Source organism: Carassius gibelio, chromosome A2, assembly GCF_023724105.1.
Source record: "Carassius gibelio isolate Cgi1373 ecotype wild population from Czech Republic chromosome A2, carGib1.2-hapl.c, whole genome shotgun sequence".
Taxonomy (NCBI): Eukaryota; Metazoa; Chordata; class Actinopteri; order Cypriniformes; family Cyprinidae; genus Carassius; species Carassius gibelio.
In genome coordinates, this window is record NC_068372.1 from 16248478 (window position 1) to 16268723 (window position 20246).

General features: G+C 45.1%; 2 protein-coding genes across 3 annotated transcripts in view; both read right to left on the bottom strand.

Annotated features, from left to right (window-relative positions):
* LOC128028543 (anoctamin-8) overlaps positions 1–11581 on the bottom strand; it is a 44058-nt gene extending 32477 nt beyond the window's left edge. The window contains exon 1 of the mRNA XM_052615789.1: positions 11436–11581. The gene's annotated coding sequence lies outside the window, so the exon portion shown is untranslated. The remainder of the gene's footprint in view (positions 1–11435) is intronic.
* Positions 1–20246, bottom strand: part of LOC128028562 (plasmalemma vesicle-associated protein) — a 40871-nt gene that overhangs the window by 7266 nt on the left and 13359 nt on the right. The gene's annotated exons all lie outside the window — the stretch shown is intronic.

Below are 20246 nucleotides of genomic sequence, written 5' to 3' on the forward strand. Positions count from 1 at the left end.
AATTTAAACTGAAGGAGGAGAGGAGTAGGTGTCGGAAGAAACGTGGAGTGTTGTTGTTAGTGCGCTGTGGAGATGAGAACCGGAAAGCCTCAACGGAAGCCGAACGCCATCTAAAAATATACCCAACAAACGAATTTGTGGTAATATAGTTAAACGCTATTAGGAAGTACCCAATAAATGAACTGCTGGCTGGTAGTTGGACGGAAAAAATTAAGGGAGAAGGAAGGTGTCTACACTTACCTGTGTGGCGGTGACGTAATCCTCGGAGGGAGAGCGCTGTGCCTTTGCTGGAGTGGATGCTAGAGAGTGGACCGCTCTCCATGACGATGTCTTCAGCGCAGAACGTTTAAAAAGTCCCGATCGAGCTGTTAACGACCGTCTGGATCCTGGCTGTTTTTGTTTACCACCAACACAAGTTCACCAATTACTGAAGGTGGCTTGTTGGATACGTGGCTGGTCTTATCCCAAAACAACTCACACCATTCATCTCTGCACTTTCCGCACCCACATTTAACCCGGTTCCTCTCAAACTGCAGTGAGTAAAATATAAATATATATATGATTTTATCTTTATTTTATTTGTATTTTCTTTACTGAACCTCGACTCATAATTTAAAGGTTTATTTTTTATTTTTCTGTTCTTGTCACTGATAACTGAAAATGGTGTTATTTTTTTCTGCTCTTGTGACTGATAATTGAAAGTGGTGTTTTTCTGTTCTTGTGAGAAATACTGTTGTCTAAATGGAATCCTATGACGTTTGTGCTTTATTTCTTTGAATGTGAGTTTATATATGTAACTGGTGGTATTTATGCTATCTGGGATATTTGTTTTCTTAAACATTTGACAGGGTTACTCCTGTCTGGCACCCGAATTTAAGTTTAACCTAAAGAGAAAATCATTAGTTTGAGTTTCTTAAATTATTATCGGGTCACCACCGTTACAGAGTGGCGCCTGAACAGGGACATGAAACATAAAACTTGAAACATGAAATTTGTAGTCTGAAAACTTGAATACATTACTGTATCTTTTGAACTGTTTTGTTTTGGGTTTCTTTTTTCTTGTGATTATCAACATTTTTGCTCGTAGAACTGTTTCGTTGTTAGAGTGGACATTTCACACTTTATGATAGTTTTTTTTGTGAATTGAACTGCGATATAACCAGCAGACTATTGAAAACGTTTGGGCCAAAGTGTGTGTGTGTTTAAAAAAAAAAAAAAAAAAAAAAAAAAAAAAATCTGTTAAGTACTCTGTAGTTGTTATTTTTGTGCCCATTTGACCAAAATATTTTGACACCGGTTGTATAGTATTTTCTTTTCTGAATTTTGCAAGTGTACCCACCCTGTAGTTTGTTTTGGTTCCTTATTTTGCCCAAAGAAACTGAAACGGGCTGAATAGTGTTCTCATTTTTTATTTTTTACATTTCACAATTGACCATTGCATTCCCACACTCACACATACATTCCAATCATGGCCCATACCCCTCAGTCACCATCCACTTTTGTGGCAATTGATCCTCCAGATATTGCAACCCCCAACTGGCCCCTGATGCAACCAACTCCGCAGCAACCCAGACAACCGCCTCCTGTTCCCACTTTCTGCTCCACTCCTACACAGTTACACCCTCTTACTCCAAGAACCCATGTACGATTTTCCCCTCCACCACCAGGAGAAGGGGCTCCCAGGGAAGTTGTGGCCTAATGGTTAGAGGGTTGGACTCCCAATCGAAGGGTTGTGGGTTCTAGTCTCGGGCTGGACGGAATTGTGGGTGGGGGGAGTGCATGTACAGCTCTCTCTCCACCTTCAATACCACGACTTAGGTGCCCTTGAGCAAGGCATCGAACCCCCAACTGCTCCCCGGGCGCCACAGCATAAATGGCTGCCCACTGCTCCGGGTGTGTGCAGTGTGTGTGTGTGTGTTCACTACTCTGTGTGTGTGCATTTCGGATGGGTTAAATGCAGAGCACAAATTCTGAGTATGGTTCACCATACTTGGCTGAATGTCACTTCACTTCACTTCACTTCTTCACTTCTCTAAGGGGTGCCAGAAAGTCATGACATCTAGTCATGCCAGAAAGTCATGACATCTAGTTAAATACAACAGAGGGTCACTATCATCTGATGATCTGCCAAAGGTGGAGAAGGTTAGTTTCAAATGATCACTCTTGACCACAGTTGTTGGGTGCAAAGGAGGTGGATGTGCAGACACGAATGTGTGGGGTGTTGACGTTTCAACTTCTGCAGCAGTGGAATGATGAGGTGATTTTCGTGTCATTGAGGGAAAGTCAGTCACTGTTTTCCCAGGAAATTTGAAGTAACTGCTTATTTCTGATTTCAGCTCTTTCAAGGAGTCGCTTAAGGTATTCAATTGGAAGCTACATTGACTGATTTCCTGGAAGAGTTGGCCACGATCTTTTTGAGTACTGTGCTGCATTTCCTGGATGTCTTTCTGCACCTCTAGTTGCAATTGTTCCACCATAAACCGGACTTCAGAGATAACGGTGTGCTCACTTTTCTGCAGTTCTCCTGTCACCATCACCTTCATGGCTTTTGTCAGCTGATCAGTGTCCTCTTCATCATGTCGTTTTTTATCAGTGATTGAGGCCTGAATTTGCTGGTGGTTGGTTTTAATCTTAGCAGTCAAGGTTTCAATCTTGGCATCATGCTGTGAAGTGGTAGTTGCAAGTTCCTGGGTGAGTACTTTCAAAACTGTGTCCTGCTGTTTGAGGCAGTTAAACAGGATATCCCAGTTCCCTTGTACTTGCTCCGATAATTGATACATTCCTCTGCCAGGGGTCGGGAGAAATCCAGGCAAGTCATGCTGTGTTTCTGAAGGAGGTGTAAGTTCCGGGGAAGTGCACAACTGCATGTCACTAGTCGGTGGACGAGGAGCCCCTTCTCCTGGTGGTGGAGGGGAAAATCGTACATGGGTTCTTGGAGTAAGAGGGTGTAACTGTGTAGGAGTGGAGCAGAAAGTGGGAACAGGAGGCGGTTGTCTGGGTTGCTGCGGAGTTGGTTGCATCAGGGGCCAGTTGGGGGTTGCAATATCTGGAGGATCAATTGCCACAAAAGTGGATGGTGACTGAGGGGTATGGGCCATGATTGGAATGTATGTGTGAGTGTGGGAATGCAATGGTCAATTGTGAAATGTAAAAAATAAAAAATGAGAACACTATTCAGCCCGTTTCAGTTTCTTTGGGCAAAATAAGGAACCAAAACAAACTACAGGGTGGGTACACTTGCAAAATTCAGAAAAGAAAATACTATACAACCGGTGTCAAAATATTTTGGTCAAATGGGCACAAAAATAACAACTACAGAGTACTTAACAGATTTTTTTTTTTTTTTTTTTTTTTTTTTTTTAAACACACACACACTTTGGCCCAAACGTTTTCAATAGTCTGCTGGTTATATCGCAGTTCAATTCACAAAAAAAACTATCATAAAGTGTAAACTTTAGGTTAAATTTAAATTCGGGCGCCAGACAGGAGTAACCCTGTCAAATGTTTAAGAAAACAAATATCCCAGATAGCATAAATACCACCAGTTACATATATAAACTCACATTCAAAGAAATAAAGCACAAACGTCATAGGATTCCATTTAGACAACTGTATTTCTCACAAGAACAGAAAAACACCACTTTCAATTATCAGTCACAAGAGCAGAAAAAAATAACACCATTTTCAGTTATCAGTGACAAGAACAGCAAAAAAAAAATAAACCTTTAAATTATGAGTCGAGGTTCAGTAAAGAAAATACAAATAAAATAAAGATAAAATCATATATATATTTATATTTTACTCACTGCAGTTTGAGAGGAACCGGGTTAAATGTGGGTGTGGAAAGTGCAGAGATGAATGGTGTGAGTTGTTTTGGGATAAGACCAGCCACGTATCCAACAAGCCGCCTTCAGTAATTGGTGAACTTGTGTTGGTGGTAAACGAAAACAGCCAGGATCCAGACGGTCGTTAACAGCTCGATCGGGACTTTTTAAACGCTCTGCGCTGAAGACATCGTCATGGAGAGCGGTCCACTCTCTAGCATCCACTCCAGCAAAGGCACAGCGCTCTCCCTCCGAGGATACAGACATCCATGCAACTTTTCGCACTGTCCTTTATGGAACCGCACAGGACTGGTGGGAGGTGGCCAGATCCTCTGTTCGAACCTGGAATGAGTTTGAATCCGCATTTCTCGCAGCGTTTCTTTCAGAGGATTATGAAGACGAGCTAGCTGAGCGTGTCCGCACCCGAATTCAAGGGGAAAAGGAGTCCATTAGAGATTTCGCTTTCACTTACAGAGCTCTATGCAAGCGCTGGAAACCTTCCCTGACAGAGTATGAGTTAGTCAAATTGATATTAAAAAACATCAAACCATACCTTGCCAGTCAACTACGCAGCAGAGTAAGTACAGTGGATGAACTGGTAAAACTTGGGCATCAATTAGAAAAAGACTATGTTCATCAGCTACATTATGAAGGGCGGACAATGACTTCACTTATACCACAAAAACCTACCACTAACCGTCAAGGTGAAAGACCCACTGTCCAATGCTGGAGATGTAAAGGTCAGCATCCGCCTGGAAACTGTCCACAATACTCCACTTCACCTCACACATCGCCTCAAAGTCCTTTTCAACCTGCAGGAAACAAGCGAAATTTCCCAGCACAAAAAACAGGGGGAGCCCCATCAAATAATGCCCTGTCTGTTACACCTCCATCCCAACCATCTGTTGTAACTGCATCTTTTACTTCTAAACATGAGTCTATACCTCAACAGTTGGTCGTCCCGATTGCCATTGGCAGATGGACAGGAAAGGCTATAGTTGACACCGGGGCAAGCTATACTCTTTTACACGAAAGTTTATGGACGGAGCTTGGGTTCTCTGATTCTCTCCGGACTTGGGCTCTTGGTCCACTCTACTTGGCAAATGGTGAGACCGCTGTACCGGTAGGATGGACAAACATCGAAATAACTCTCCATAATCAAGTTTTTTTTCTACCGGTAGCCATCCTCTCTACCAAAGCTCTAGCATACTCTGTGGTTTTAGGATTGGATTTTATATTTACCAGTGGTCTCCAGATTAATGTTGCTGATGGAAACTATTCTTTCAAGTCAATTCCTAACCAGAATTATCCTTTTCAGCCTGGACAAGCTAGTACTCCCATTAGATGTATCCAGCATCTGGAAAAGAAAGCACAACATAAAAACTCAGAGCAAACTCTCACATTGTTCAGTTCTGTTCCTCCACAGCAAATGCCACATGTGGTGTCTCAATCCCCAGATAATCTGGATGAGAAAACTTTAATGAAAACCCTGGTAGACTCTGCACACTTACCACCCGAGGGAAAGAGCCACCTGCTCCACCTCTTGGAGAACAATCCACAAGTTTGTACCCTCCAGCTCGGAAGAACAACAGTCCTCCAACATTGTCTTTATACTGTCCATCCTGTACCCATCAAACAGCGTCCATACAGATTAACACCACAGAAACAAGATATGGTAAAAGAACAAGTTAAAGACATGTTGAAGAATGGTATCATCGAACCATCACACTCTGCTTGGGCCTCCCCTATTGTCCTGGTCCCAAAGTAGGATGGTAGCCAGAGATTCTGTGTGGACTATAGGAGGGTCAATGCTATCACTGAGTGAGATGCTTACCTCTGCCTAATATCACAGAGATCTTGGAATCCCTCTCCGGTGCAGGTATTTTCTCCAGCATTGATCTCAACAGTGGGTACTGGCAGGTGACCATGGATCCTGAGAGCAAGTCCAAGACTGCATTCATCGCCCCATCTGGCTTATATCAATTTAATGTCATGCCGTTTGGGCTGAAAAATGCTCCAGCGACATTTCAGCGGTTAATGGAGACTGTCCTAGGTGAGCTGCGAGGAAGAATTTGTTTTGTGTATATCGACGATATAATAATTTATTCACCCTCTGTCACCCAACACTTCAAGGATCTTCAGACGGTCTTCGACCGACTGCACACAGCTGGTTTAACCATAAACCTAAAAAAGAGTAAATTCTGCCTTCATGAGTTAACCTTTCTGGGACATGTGGTAAACACAAAAGGCATCTCGGCTGACCCCAGCAAAATAGAGGCTATTCGCTCCTACCCTGTTCCCAAGAACGTTAAAGAAGTTCAACGATTTCTCGGCTTGGCAGGATGGTACCATCGGTTTGTGCCAAATTTCTCTCTGATCGCTGAACCTATAAATGCTTTGAAGAAAAAGGGACGCCAGTTCCAGTGGTCACCCCAGTGTCAACAATCATTTGAGAAATTGAAGACCTGTCTTACCACACCCCCCATCCTGGGTCATCCAGACCTTCAATTTCCTTTTGTTGTCTACACTGATGCCAGTGACTCAGGACTTGGTGCTGTGTTGACACAAAGAAAAATGCATGATTTGGAAGAAGTCATAGCCTATGGGAGCCGAACGCTAACCAAAGCAGAGATTAATTATTCAGCTACAGAGAAAGAGTGTCTGGCAATAGTATGGGCGCTAGAAAAATGGCAATATTACCTTGAACCAAAACTCTTCACAGTAGTCACAGATCATTCAGCTCTACAGTGGGTCATGAATTCCACAAAAACCACGGGACGTCTAATCCGTTGGGCACTCCGACTGCAAAAATTCGACTTTGTGGTGGAGTATCGGAAGGGAAAACTCATTGAAGCACCAGATGCGTTATCCCAAATGTATTCTGTACCTGGATGCCATTTATACTCCAATCAGAAGGAAGACTTTGCATTTCCAATTTCAGCAGTAGACATCTGGGAAGAGCAGCACAAAGACCCAGTAATTACCAAATTATTTCAGTCACTAGCAGACAATGATTCCTCTATCCAAGACCAATATGAAGTAGTTGAAGACAAGCTGTACCATCGAACTCATCTGACTGATGAGCAAACGTATTACAGAATCTATGTCCCAGCCACCCTTGTCCAAAATCTACTACACCATTACCATGCACATCCCTTAAGTGGTCATCTAGGATTTTACAAAACTTACCAGAGAGTGCGTCAGGTCGCTTTCTGGCCCTCCATGTGGACATCTGTAAAACAGTATGTAAAAAGATGCATGAAATGCCAGACCTTGAAAAATGAGAACCGCAAACCTGCTGGGAAACTTCAACAGACCGCCACCAGTCGTCCAAACGAGATGTTGGGAGTAGATATCATGGGTCCACTGCCTCGCAGCTCCCACCAACACGAATATCTACTAGTGTTTGTGGATTATTATTCCCGATGGGTAGAACTGTTCCCTTTGCGAAAGGCAAATTCTCAAACTGTTGCTTCACACCTCAGAGAAGAAATATTCACTCGATGGGGGGTACCTGATTTCATCCTGTCTGACCGAGGCACACAGTTCACATCAGCTGTCTTTCAGGACATCTGTGCCAAATGGAAAGATGACTACAGCATACCACCCTCAGACAAACCTAACCGAACGAGTGAATAGAACATTAAAACAGATGATTTCAGCATATGTGGATGACAATCATAAAAAATGGGACCAACACCTACCTGAACTACGGTTCGCCATTAATTCAGCGGTACAGGAAACCATTGGTATGTCTCCAGCCGAGCTTCACCTAGGGAGAAAATTACAGGGGCCAATGGACAAGCTGCTGCATGGGCAAAATCTTGCTCCAACTGCTCCATCTTACAATGTCACAGAACATCTGTCCCAGTTGCAGCTAGAGCCAAAGAATGCACCAAGAAAGCATCAGTAAGACAGCTCCGAAGCAACAACAAGAACCGAAGAGATGTCCTCTACCAAGAAAAAGATTGTGTCTGGGTGAGAAACTTCCCTCAATCAAGTGCCCTTCACCATTTTTGTGCTAAACTCGCCCACAAATGGAAAGGTCCCTACAGAGTAATAAAACAGCTGGGACCACTGAATTATCGTGTGGCATTGGAAGACACTGGTGAGGATGTGCGTACCGTTCATGTATGTAACCGCTGATGAGTTAAACCATCTGGAAAAAGTGAATCTCTTTGAAATGTTCCACGAAACCCCGGACGTAGGGTTCTGAAAATGCTATTTTTTTTATTACAACCTGGGGTTGTTTATTTCCAGGGGGGAGGAGTGTGGCGGAGCTAAAAACTCCAAGATCAAAAATTTTAATTATTAATGTTGTCTCCGCCCATTTTTGTTTACCAAATGAGGAAAAAGGAAATGAGGTAATCTAATAAAAGGAGGAATTTAAACTGAAGGAGGAGAGGAGTAGGTGTCGGAAGAAACATGGAGTGTTGTTGTTAGTGCGCTGTGGAGATGAGAACCGGAAAGCCTCAACGGAAGCCGAACGCCATCTAAAAATATACCCAACAAACGAATTTGTGGTAATATAGTTAAACGCTATTAGGAAGTACCCAATAAATGAACTGCTGGCTGGTAGTTGGACGGAAAAAATTAAGGGAGATGGAAGGTGTCTACACTTACCTGTGTGGCGGTGACGTAATCCTCGGAGGGAGAGCGCTGTGCCTTTGCTGGAGTGGATGCTAGAGAGTGGACCGCTCTCCATGACGATGTCTTCAGTGCAGAACGTTTAAAAAGTCCCGATCGAGCTGTTAACGACCGTCTGGATCCTGGCTGTTTTTGTTTACCACCAACACAAGTTCACCAATTACTGAAGGCGGCTTGTTGGATACGTGGCTGGTCTTATCCCAAAACAACTCACACCATTCATCTCTGCACTTTCCACACCCACATTTAACCCGGTTCCTCTCAAACTGCAGTGAGTAAAATATAAATATATATATGATTTTATCTTTATTTTATTTGTATTTTCTTTACTGAACCTCGACTCATAATTTAAAGGTTTATTTTTTATTTCTCTGTTCTTGTCACTGATAACTGAAAATGGTGTTATTTTTTCTGCTCTTGTGACTGATAATTGAAAGTGGTGTTTTTCTGTTCTTGTGAGAAATACAGTTGTCTAAATGGAATCCTATGACGTTTGTGCTTTATTTCTTTGAATGTGAGTTTATATATGTAACTGGTGGTATTTATGCTATCTGGGATATTTGTTTTCTTAAACATTTGACAGGGTTACTCCTGTCTGGCGCCCCGAATTTAAGTTTAACCTAAAGAGAAAATCATTGGTTTGAGTTTCTTAAATTATTATCGGGTCACCACCGTTACACCAGGTGTAATGGCCTTGGGTGAGACTGGTCTTTCATCCCACTAAGATGTGCTTCAGTGTTGCTAGACTTGGGCATAAAGGGCACGTGGGGGTCTTTGGCATACCATTGTCTTAGGTTTGCGGGAGAAGGTAGGACATCGTAGGCAGCCCTGATGGTAAAGCTTGCCCTGAATGCCTCTATCTCCCACAGCTCTTTCCAGGAGATCTTTCTCTTCTCCACTCCTTCCCATGCCATCCACTGCCCTTGCTTTGCCGGTGCCACAGCTAGGGCGCACCTTCTTGCTTCCTCCTCCCGATGTTCCTCCTGGACCACCATCTTGCATCTTTGAGATGGAGAGGCCTTGTTCTACACTGGCGTACCAAGTCCAAGACTACTCCTCCCCTCCTTCACTTGCCCCACGATGTCCTTGTGTCTGAGTGCTGCCTTTGCCTGCTCAGATGCAGCCAACGGGGTCCACTTCCTCCCAGTGGCCAAGATGTGGGCAGCTTGGGCTACAAATGGATCGTTCAAATCCAGTACCATCATCTCCAGTCTGACTTTGGCATACTTGTACTCCTCTACCAGACTGGAAATGGGCAGGTGTAGCATCCCTTTGCCGTAAATCCCAATACTGCTGAGGCAAATGGGAAGGCCAAGCCACTTCCTTACATATGAGCTGACCAGTCTCTCCAGGTTTTCCACCTAGGAGAGTGGGAATACATAGAGGGTTAGTGGCCACAGGAGACATGGAATAAGTTCATATTGCATGCACCAGAGCTTCAGCTTGCCAGGAAGCAGGGTTCTGTTGAAGTTTACCAGGCCACTGGCTACCTTCTTCCTAAGCTGCTCTACTTGCTTTTTGTCTTTAAGGGAGGCATCATACCACCGACCTAGGCTCTTCACTGGTTTCTCGGAGACAGTTGGGATGGGTTCCTCACCGATGTGGAAGCCGTGGTCTGACAGTTTCCCCTTGATGATGGAGATGCTTCTGGACTTGCTCAGCTTGATCTTCATGCGAGCCCGCTCAATGTTTTCCTGGAGCTTTCTTAATAGCCGTACAGTGCAAACCTTGGTCGTGGTGAGAGTTGTGAGGTCATCAATGTAGGTTCTGACCAGCGGCAGCCTCAGCTCAGGACTTATTCCTTGTCCGCAAACTGTCCATCTAGAGGCCCGAATTATGACCCCCATGGCTAGGGTGAAGGCCAGTGGGGAGATGGTGCAGCCCACCATGATTCCCACTTCCAGGTGTTGCCAAGCTGTTGTGTACTCTGCTGTTATCACACAGAGTTGGACGTCCTGGAAGTAGGCCTTAACAAGGGTTGTGAGAGCTGATGGGACTCTAAATTAGTCAAAAGCTGTCCACAGGAGGTTGTGAGGGACTGAGCCAAAGGCATTTGCGAGATCCAGGAACACCACATGAAGATCTGTTCCCTCCTTTTTGGTGACCTGGATCTGATGCCAGATAACACTAGTGTGTTCTACACAAACAGAGATGCCTGAAATGCCTGCTTTCTGGATTGATGTGTCAATCAAGTTGTTTCTTTGCAGGTATCCTAACAGCCTGTGAGCGAAGAATATTGAAGAAGAATATTTTTCCCTCTATGTTTAGAAGGCTGATCTGTCTGAACTGCCCGATCTCTGACTAGTCCTTTTCCTTGGGGATAAGGATCCCTCCAGCTCTCTGCCAGGATGTTGGTATCTCCTTCTTTTGCCACACAACTCTCATTAGTATCCAGAGGAATCACAGGAAATCTGGAGCATTTTTATAGAGCCTGTATGGAACTCCATTGGGACATGGAGATGATGCGGCCCTTGCTCTACGCACGATTTGTTCTACCTCACTCCACATGGGTGGACTGGTATCCAGCTTGTGCTCTGGTGGGTTGATTGGTGCCATGTCAGATGGGAGTGTAACTTTTTCCTGGTGTCTGTCATATGTGCAGGAGTTTTTCAGATGTTCTTCCAGGTTGGCCTTTGACACTGAGAGACTTCCGCTCTTCTCCTTTGTGAAGAGACTCTTCACAAATTTGAAGGGATCTTTGTAGAAACGTGATCTTGTTTGCTCCTTCCTCCTGCGCTTCCTCAGGAGGTTTTCAGCTCTCCTCAGTGTTGCAAGCCTGCCCTGAATCTCTTTCTGCAGCAGGTTTATACCCTCCTTCTCCCTAGACAAATATTAGACCTTCAGATATCAGCATGTAGTTATTATATTCTGCCCCTAACAGCTAACAATCTTGTCCTACACTAGAGAGAAAATACACAGAGATGAAACAGTGTATAAACACGCATATTTTTGGTTTGAACTCACCTACGACAGCTGGATAACAACATGCAAGCGTCTGCTTGACGGGTGTCTGAGCGTCTCTCACCTAACACCGCCGAGGACATCGCGTGAGATCTTCGCTTTGCTCTTCTTTCTACGTCAGCTGTGTGATGCCGTCGTCTGCACTGGAGCTGAAACTGAACAGCCAGGTCCAGCAAGGCTTCCCCAGCGAGCGGCGAGAGCATTTTCCAGATGCAAACAGGTGCAGAGTGTCAACTGACCACTGAATAAATCCTCAATCACATACTGACATTGGTCATCCATAACGCTGTCAAAACTCAGTAGATTTCTTCATTATTTTAGAATAGCTTCCATTCATACAGCCTATTTCGCTTTATTTCTCTGTTTTGTTTGCCTGCAAGTTGTTGTAACTAAGTTGTTGTATCCGCCATCTCTCTCATATTGACTAGAAAATTACGCATTTGCGAGGATTTATAATTCATAGATGTACTGAAACGATCCAATCCTAATGAATGCGCAAAAATCTCGCGCACAAATAGGTGGAAATTCATTACAGGTGAGACTTAAGAATGGATCTGGTAGCGATCTGAAGTTATAATTAGCTACCGAAAAGTCTTAGTGCGGTTGTTTCGTACTTTGAGCTGTATTGCAGCCATTATTGACCACTTCAAGGATCATTCCATAAAATGGAAAAATTTTTGTGTAGCCTATATGAATTTGTGTAAACAACAATGGACAGCTAACTCTTTTACTGTGTTGTTATAAGCTTTCTCCCCCAGCACATCAGTAATAATCAATTAAATGTATTTTAGATTTATTTGACTCTTTTCTCAGTGAACCGTGTTCCCAGTTTATCCTTCATTAAAATATATTGAACAATCTAAATAAATAAAAATTAAAAACAAGTTTAATTGTTATAGCGCTTTGTAGTCAACAATAATTATTAAATACATAAAATAACCAAACAAACAATTCTGAATACAAAATCAACGCAAACAATCATGGTATCTGTTAAATATGAAGAGTTCGGATGCAAAAGTGCCATCTGAAATTTTCATCTAAAATAAGTATTTTTTAATCAGACAACAATGCTTAGGTTCAGTAATTTTACTTTAATGGCATAGGTTTTTTTCAAGTTTTCCTTTCTCTTTGGAGTGTCACAAGCTGTTTGTGACTTGATAAGATCCCTAAATTTGCAATTAAAGACTAAAGTCTCAAACCCAAAGAGATATTCTTTATAAAAGTTAAGACTCATCCACACCTTCCTAAATGCCTTGTTTAAACATGCCCCCACTGTGACAGTTGGGTTTAGGAGAAACACAAGGAGAGGGTAGATCCAATTGCAGGTAGTCTTTAATTAACAAAAAGGGTAAATACAAAATAAACAGTCCAGGATGACAAACCAAACAAAACAAAAGAGGGAACCGGATGAAACGGATAGGAAACTTGGAGGAACGAGAAGGTAAGGGGAAGCCTCGGGAGACGAGAACATTGTACACAAAGGGTAAGGACTCCATACAGATGACAGAGAAAGACAGCTATACATAGGGAGACTAATGGCAAAGGATTGTCAGCACCTGTGCGATTTAATTGGAGTGCAATTACTGTGAAGACAGAACCAGACTAGAGGAATTAAAGTGCCTATGGTGAAGTGCCTAAGGAGAAGTGAGCTCACTAGGAAACACCCAGGAAAACAGAGACTGACAGCGTGACATTACCCCCTCCCCTACGGAGCAGCTGCCAGATGCTCCACCTGAAACCCAGGAAAACCCAACGGAAAAGGAGGTAGGAGGGAGCTGGAGCGGCGGACTAGGGGGAGGGATGGAGGGTCAGAAAACAGAGATAGAAGAACCAGATAGCATGGACAGACTGAGACAAACAACCAGGTAGAATGGAGAGACAAAGACAGGACAACCAGGTAAAATGGAAAAAACAGAGACGGAACAACCAGATGGAATGGAAAGGCAGAGGCAGGAAAGTGTAACACAAAACAAGGAGTCCAGGAGGGTGGTGGACCGGCGGAGGATGAAGGGGAGGGACGGAGGGCCAGATCCAAAGAAGGAGATAAATAGAAAAACAAATGAAAACAAAAACATGGGTACATGGGGGACATTAAGTGATGCCCACCCGGGCGGAACAGAGGGCCATCACACCCATGTGGTCAAGGCAGAAGCCCCCCCAGGGCGGAGCAGAAGACCACCACGTCCTCGCGGTCAAGGCCGGAGTCCCCCAGGGCGGATCAGAAGACCACCACGTCCTCGCGGTCAAGGCCTGAGTCCCCCAGGGCGGAGCGGAAGACCACCACGTCTTAGTGGTCGGCCCAATGGGAGGACGAAGATCACCGGTGACTTGACTCAGTCCTCAAAGATCACCGGTGACTAGCCTTGTCTCTGGAAAGTCCATGGTACCTAGTCCTGACTCTGGAAAGTCATCAGTGACTAGCCCTGACTCTGTAGGGTTCACGGGAACCTGACTCGACTCTGGAAGGTCAACGGTAACTAGCCCTGATTCTGGAAGATCGACGGTGACTAACCCTGACTCTGGAGGGTCCACGAACACCTGACTCGACTCTGGAGGGTCAACCGGAACCTGACTAGACTCTGGAAGGTCGATAGGAATCTGACTTGATTCAGGAGGAACAACTGAAACATGACTCGATTCTGGATGATCAGCAGGAACTAGCCCTGGCTCTGGAAGGTCGACGGTGACTAACCCTGACTCAGGAGGGTCCATGAACACCTGACTCGACTCCGAAGGGTCAACCGGAAACTGACTCAACTCAGGAAATTCAACGGGCACCTGACTCGACTCGGGAAGGTCAATAGGAATCTGACTTGATTCAAGAGGAACAACTGAAACATAACTCGACTCTGGATGGTCAGCAGGAACTAGCCCTGACTCTGGAGGGTCAACGGTGACTAACCCTGACTCTGGAGGGTCCATGAACACCTGACTCGACTCTAGAGGGTCAACCGGGAACTGACTCAACTCTGGACAGTCAATGGGCACCTGACTAGACTTTGGACTGCCTGTGGAGACATGAGACGCCTCTGCTTCGGGCACAGCCTCGGTCACCGCATCGGGAACGGCCTCGGTCACCGCCTCGGCCTCCGGAACAGCAGCGGGGACCTCCTCGGGAGCGGTCTCGGCTTCCGGAACAGCATCGGGCACCGCCTCAGCCTCCGGAACAGCAGCGTGCACCTCCTCGGGCACCGCCTCGGCCTCCGGGACAGCATCGGGCACCGCCTCGAGGACGGCAGCGGCCTGCTCGGGAACGTCCTCCTGGACAGCGGCGGCCCGCTCGGGAACGTCCTCCTGGACGGCAGCGGCCCGCTCGGGAACGTCCTCCTGGCTTTGAGGAACGGTAGACACCTGTCTCCTTCTCCTCTGCCCTCTATGATGGCGAGTCGGTGGCACCTTGTCTGGAGACTCAGGCGTTGAATCGACCATCATGTGCTGTGGTGCTGGGCTGGTGGCCATCTTGTGCTGTGGCTCTGGGCTGGCGGCCATCCTGTGCTGTGGTTCTGGGCTGGCGGCCACCTCGTGCTGTGGCTCTGAGCTGGCAGCCATCTTGTGCTGTGGCGCAAGGCTGGCGGCCATCTTGTGCTGCGGCGCTGGGCTGGCGGCCATCTTGTGCTGTGGCGCTGGCTCAGCAGCCATGACCTGTTGTGACGCTGGGCTGGCGGCCATTTTGTGCTGTGGCACTGGGCTGGCGGCTATCTTGTGCTGTGACGCTGGGCTGGTGACCATCCTGGGCAGTGGCTCTGGACTGGCGGCCATCCTATCGGAGGAGACAGGAGTGGCTGGGGTATCCCATGGAAGCCGATGCTGCAGGTAGCACACAAACTCCCAGAACCCGAATGTATCCAATTGTTCGAGTTCCTCCTGAGGAACCGGGTCATCCAGTCCAGTGCTAAAATATTCCATGAGGGCCGCATCATTGTAATCCAGGCCCTCTGCCAGGGACCAAAAAACCAGTGCCATTACTCCCACGTCATTGCCCTCTTGCTTGAACGAGGCCAATTTTAAATATTTATTCCTCCGCTCCACCATGCTGGTTGGGGAGGAGACACGAAAAGACATACCGCTGGATCTAGTTTCATGGAGTCCTTCTGTGACGGTTGGGTTTAGGAGAAACACAAGGAGAGGGTAGATCCAATTGCAGGTAGTCTTTAATTAACAAAAAGGGTAAATACAAAATAAACAGTCCAGGATGACAAACCAAACAAAACAAAAAGAGGGAACCGGATGAAACGGATAGGAAACTCGGAGGAACGAGAAGGTAAGAGGAAGCCTCTGGAGACGAGAACATTGTACACAAAGGGTAAGGACTCCATACAGATGACAGAGAAAGACAGCTATACATAGGGAGACTAATGACAAAGGATTGTCAGCACCTGTGCGATTTAATTGGAGTGCAATTACTGTGAAGACAGAACCAGACTAGAGGAATTAAAGTGCCTATGGTGAAGTGCCTAAGGAGAAGTGAGCTCACTAGGCAACACCCAGGAAAACAGAGACTGACAGCGTGACACCCACATGTTTCTCCTATCACAAATGCAGACGAGGTTTTATGTTTATGCAGCGTGATGCAACGCAACTTGTAAATGACATTATAAGTCATTACAATCCATAATAATGTCCCCACTGGATGCAACAAATGCCTTTTTTATAATGGGGCCTAACTTTCCATCACACACTTGAGGCATTCGGCAATCACAACGCACTGGTTAGGTTAGGACAAATCAGAACACACCTCGCTTTTTAGAACGACGAGCTTTGTAAAAATCAACGGATTTCCCAATGGCAAGGCATAGAGGAGAAACAATAATGTACAGTATGTGGAAAATAATGTGTTTTAAAATGCATTTCATAAACACATTTCATTACACCAAATCCACAAAATAGTGTTCTTTTAAGCAGCATCATATGGCCCCTTTAAAGTTAAATAGCTGAACATAAATATTGGAGCCTGTAAAATGCTCATTTTAGATGAAAATTTCAGATGGCACTTAGAGGCTTTTGCATCTGAACTCTTCATAGTTTTAAAGGGGTCATATGATGCTTTTTGTGTATTTGGTGTTACAGAATATGTTGACATGCTTTAATGTTCAAAAAACACATTATTTTTCAAATACTGTACATTATTGTAGGTCCTCTATGTCACACCTCTCTCAAACATGTCGTTTTCTACAAAGTCCCTCCTTCCAACAAGCCCAGTCTGCTCTGACTGGCCAACTTACCCATTGAATTGTGATTGGCCAAACACCACAAGCACTCATGGGAAATGTAACGGCCCTTTCCAAAATCGACATCTTTCAAAATAAATGCAAAGACTTAATAATGTAAAGTTAATAATGTCCTTAGTTTTACCATCAGTTTAAGCCCGAAAGGGGAACAGAGTGGCGTGAATGATACAGTGATGAAGCTCTTATGTGTTTGCACTTTATTTAAAAACTTAATAAGAAAACATACTTCCAGTAGCTGATTCAGAAGCACTAGATTGTCGTAGCAAAGTCAGAATTACCTCCTCTCCTAGGTCGTCCATAAAATGTGTTGCATTCTGTTGTAAGTAATCTTAAAGATTCCTAAATGCATCTATTTTCGGAAGACCAAATAAAATGTTTTTGCTTTTGCCTAGAAACACACAGCATCTCCCTGACATGGCTGCTTCAACACTAAATGTGGTTACTGAAACCACGCCTTCTTTCTTTTACGTGAACATTTGGGCGGCATTACCCAAATATTTCCACACAGTGACATAGACATGTGGGGGCGTGTTAGAACGAGCCGTTTTAGGGGGCGTGGCAGAGTCTTAACTTTGATAAAGAGTTATTTGAGACTTTAGTCTTTGCAACTTTACAGATCTTCTTCTTGCACCAAGAGCTTGTTACACTCCAAAGAAAAAGGAAAAATTTAAATCGCATAATATGACCTCTTTAAGTGAGAATATATGTCCGACCCAGCAGTCTAAACTGTTGAGTAAAAATTAAATAACCAGTGAAGTCCCTCATTAAGTGAGTAAATCAAGCAACCCACGTCTAACCACCCACATAGCAAATGTCTTCTGGTCAAGATCCAGGCCACACAATGACTTTTCCCTCGGCCCAAGTACCATAAAGAATGACAGCCCTGAAGTGGCCCAGAACTGGATTAAAGACTTGGGTCACACATGGGCCATAACCGGCCCGAATCTCAGCCAGTTAATCAGCCTTAGCTGGCCCTGATCTGGGCCAAAACAGGTTTTATTATTGGTGCCAATTCTCAGCCTTAAGTAAATCAGAATCCAAAAATCTGGGCCACACCTGATCCTTATATGGCCCAGACCCAACCCAGACAGCAAGCAGTGTCGGCCCAGATCTGGCCCACATCTGGCCCACATGAAATCCATGTTGGCCAGATGATCTAGAAATGCAGTTTGTCAACTGCAAGCCGTTCTATTCGCCGCGGGAGTTTCACTCGTTCATTCTGGTTAGTGTTTACATCCATCCGCAAGCGCACGTGAGCTCAGCTTTACAGAAACTTGCTGATCAGATCACAGAGACAGAACAACAACACCCGGACTCTGTTTTAATCATTCTGGGGGACTTTAATAAAGCCAATCTCTCCCGTGAACTGCCAAAATACAGACAGCACATCACATGTCCCACCAGAGACAGTAATATATTGGATCACTGCTACACCACAATAAAGGACGCATATCACTCTGTTCCACGAGCAGCTTTGGGAAATTCTGATCACTGTCTGATTCATCTTATACCATCCTACAAACAGAAACTTAAATCTGCTAAACCTGTAGTAAGGACTGTGAAGAGATGGACCAGCGAAACGGAGCAGGATTTACAATCTTGTTTTGACCTCACTGATTGGAGTGTTTTTGAAGCTGCTACCACCGATCTGGACGAACTCACAGAGACTGTAACATCCTATATTAGTTTCTGTGAGGATGTTTGCATTCCTACCAGGACTTATTTAACATTCAACAACGATAAGCCATGGTTTACAGTAAAACTCAGACATCTTCGTCAGGCCAAAGAGGATGCCTACAGAAATGGGGACAGGGTCTTGTACAATCAGGCCAGGAACACACTGAACAAAGAAATCAGAGCGGCTAAAAAGACCTACGCTAAAAAGTTGGAAGACCAGTTTTCTTCCAACGACTCAACTTCAGTTTGGAGAGGACTGAGGGCCATCACAAACTACAAGACACCATCCCCTTGCACTGAGGCTAATCAACGGCTTGCTAACGACCTGAATGAGTTTTATTGCAGATTTGAAACCCCCAACACCCATTCTGACCATCTCCCTGCACAACCATTAACACCTCCTGCAATCCCCCGTTCCACACCTACTGCTCTTCAAATCTGTGAAGATGATGTGCGCCAGGTCTTCAAGAAGAACAAAAGAAGAAAAGCACCAGGCCCAGATGGTGTTACACCAGCCTGTCTGAAAATCTGTGCTGACCAGCTGGCCCCCATCTTTTCACAGATCTTCAACAGATCCCTGGAGTTGTGTGAAGTACCTTCCTGCTTCAAACGCTCCACCATCATCCCCATCCCAAAGAAACCCAAGATAACAGGACTTAACGACTACAGACCTGTGGCTCTAACGTCTGTCGTCATGAAGTCGTTTGAAAAACTGGTTCTGGGTTATCTGAAGGACATCACTGGACCCTTACTGGACCCCCTGCAGTTTGCTTGCCGAGCAAACAGGTCCGTGGATGATGCAATCAACATAGGATTGCACTTCATCCTGCAACATCTGGACAAAACAGGGACTTATGTGAGGATCCTGTTTGTGGACTTTAGTTCGGCTTTCAACACCATCATCCCAACAACCCTCCAGACCAAACTGACCCAGCTCTCTGTTCCTAGCTCTATCTGTCGGTGGATCACCAGCTTTCTGACAGATAGGCAACAGTTAGTGAGACTGGGGAAATTCACATCAAACAGCTGCTCCACCAACACTGGCGCCCCTCAGGGATGTGTTCTCTCCCCTCTGCTCTTCTCCCTTTACACCAACGACTGCACCTCTAAAGACCCCTCTGTCAAGCTCCTAAAGTTTGCAGACGACACTACAGTCATCGGCCTCATCCAGGACGGTGATGAGTCTGCTTACAGACAAGAGGTTGAGCAGCTGGCTGTCTGGTGCAGTCTTAACAACCTGGAGCTGAACACGCTCAAAACAGTGGAGATGATCGTGGACTTCAGGAGAAACCCCCCTGCACTTTCCCCACTCACCATCATGAACAGCCCTGTGACTGCAGTGGAGTCATTCAGATTCCTGGGAACCACCATCTCTCAGGACCTGAAGTGGGACAATCACATTGACTCCATTGTAAAAAAGGCCCAACAAAGGTTTTATTTCCTTCGCCAGCTGAGGAAGTTTAACTTGCCACAGAAGCTGCTGAAACAGTTCTACTCAGCCGTCATTGAGTCTGTACTGTGTACTTCAATAACTGTCTGGTTTGGTTCAGCAACAAAATCGGACATCAGAAGACTATAGAGAACTGTTCGGACTGCTGAAAGGATTATTGGTGCTCCCCTGCCCACCCTTCAAGAACTGTATACATCCAGAGTGAGGAAAAGGGCTCATAAAATCACTCTGGATCCCTCACATCCAAGTCACCCCATTTTTGAACTTTTGCCATCTGGTCGGCGTCTCAGAGCCGCAAATACCAGAACAGCAAGGCACAAAAACAGTTTCTTTCCCCAGGCAATCTACCTCATGAACAGTTAAATGTTCCCCACTTATGCTTATGCAAACAAAAGTGCAACATCCTTATATTTATTTGTTACCCCTCCATCCTAGTACATCCCTATCTTTTTCAATCCT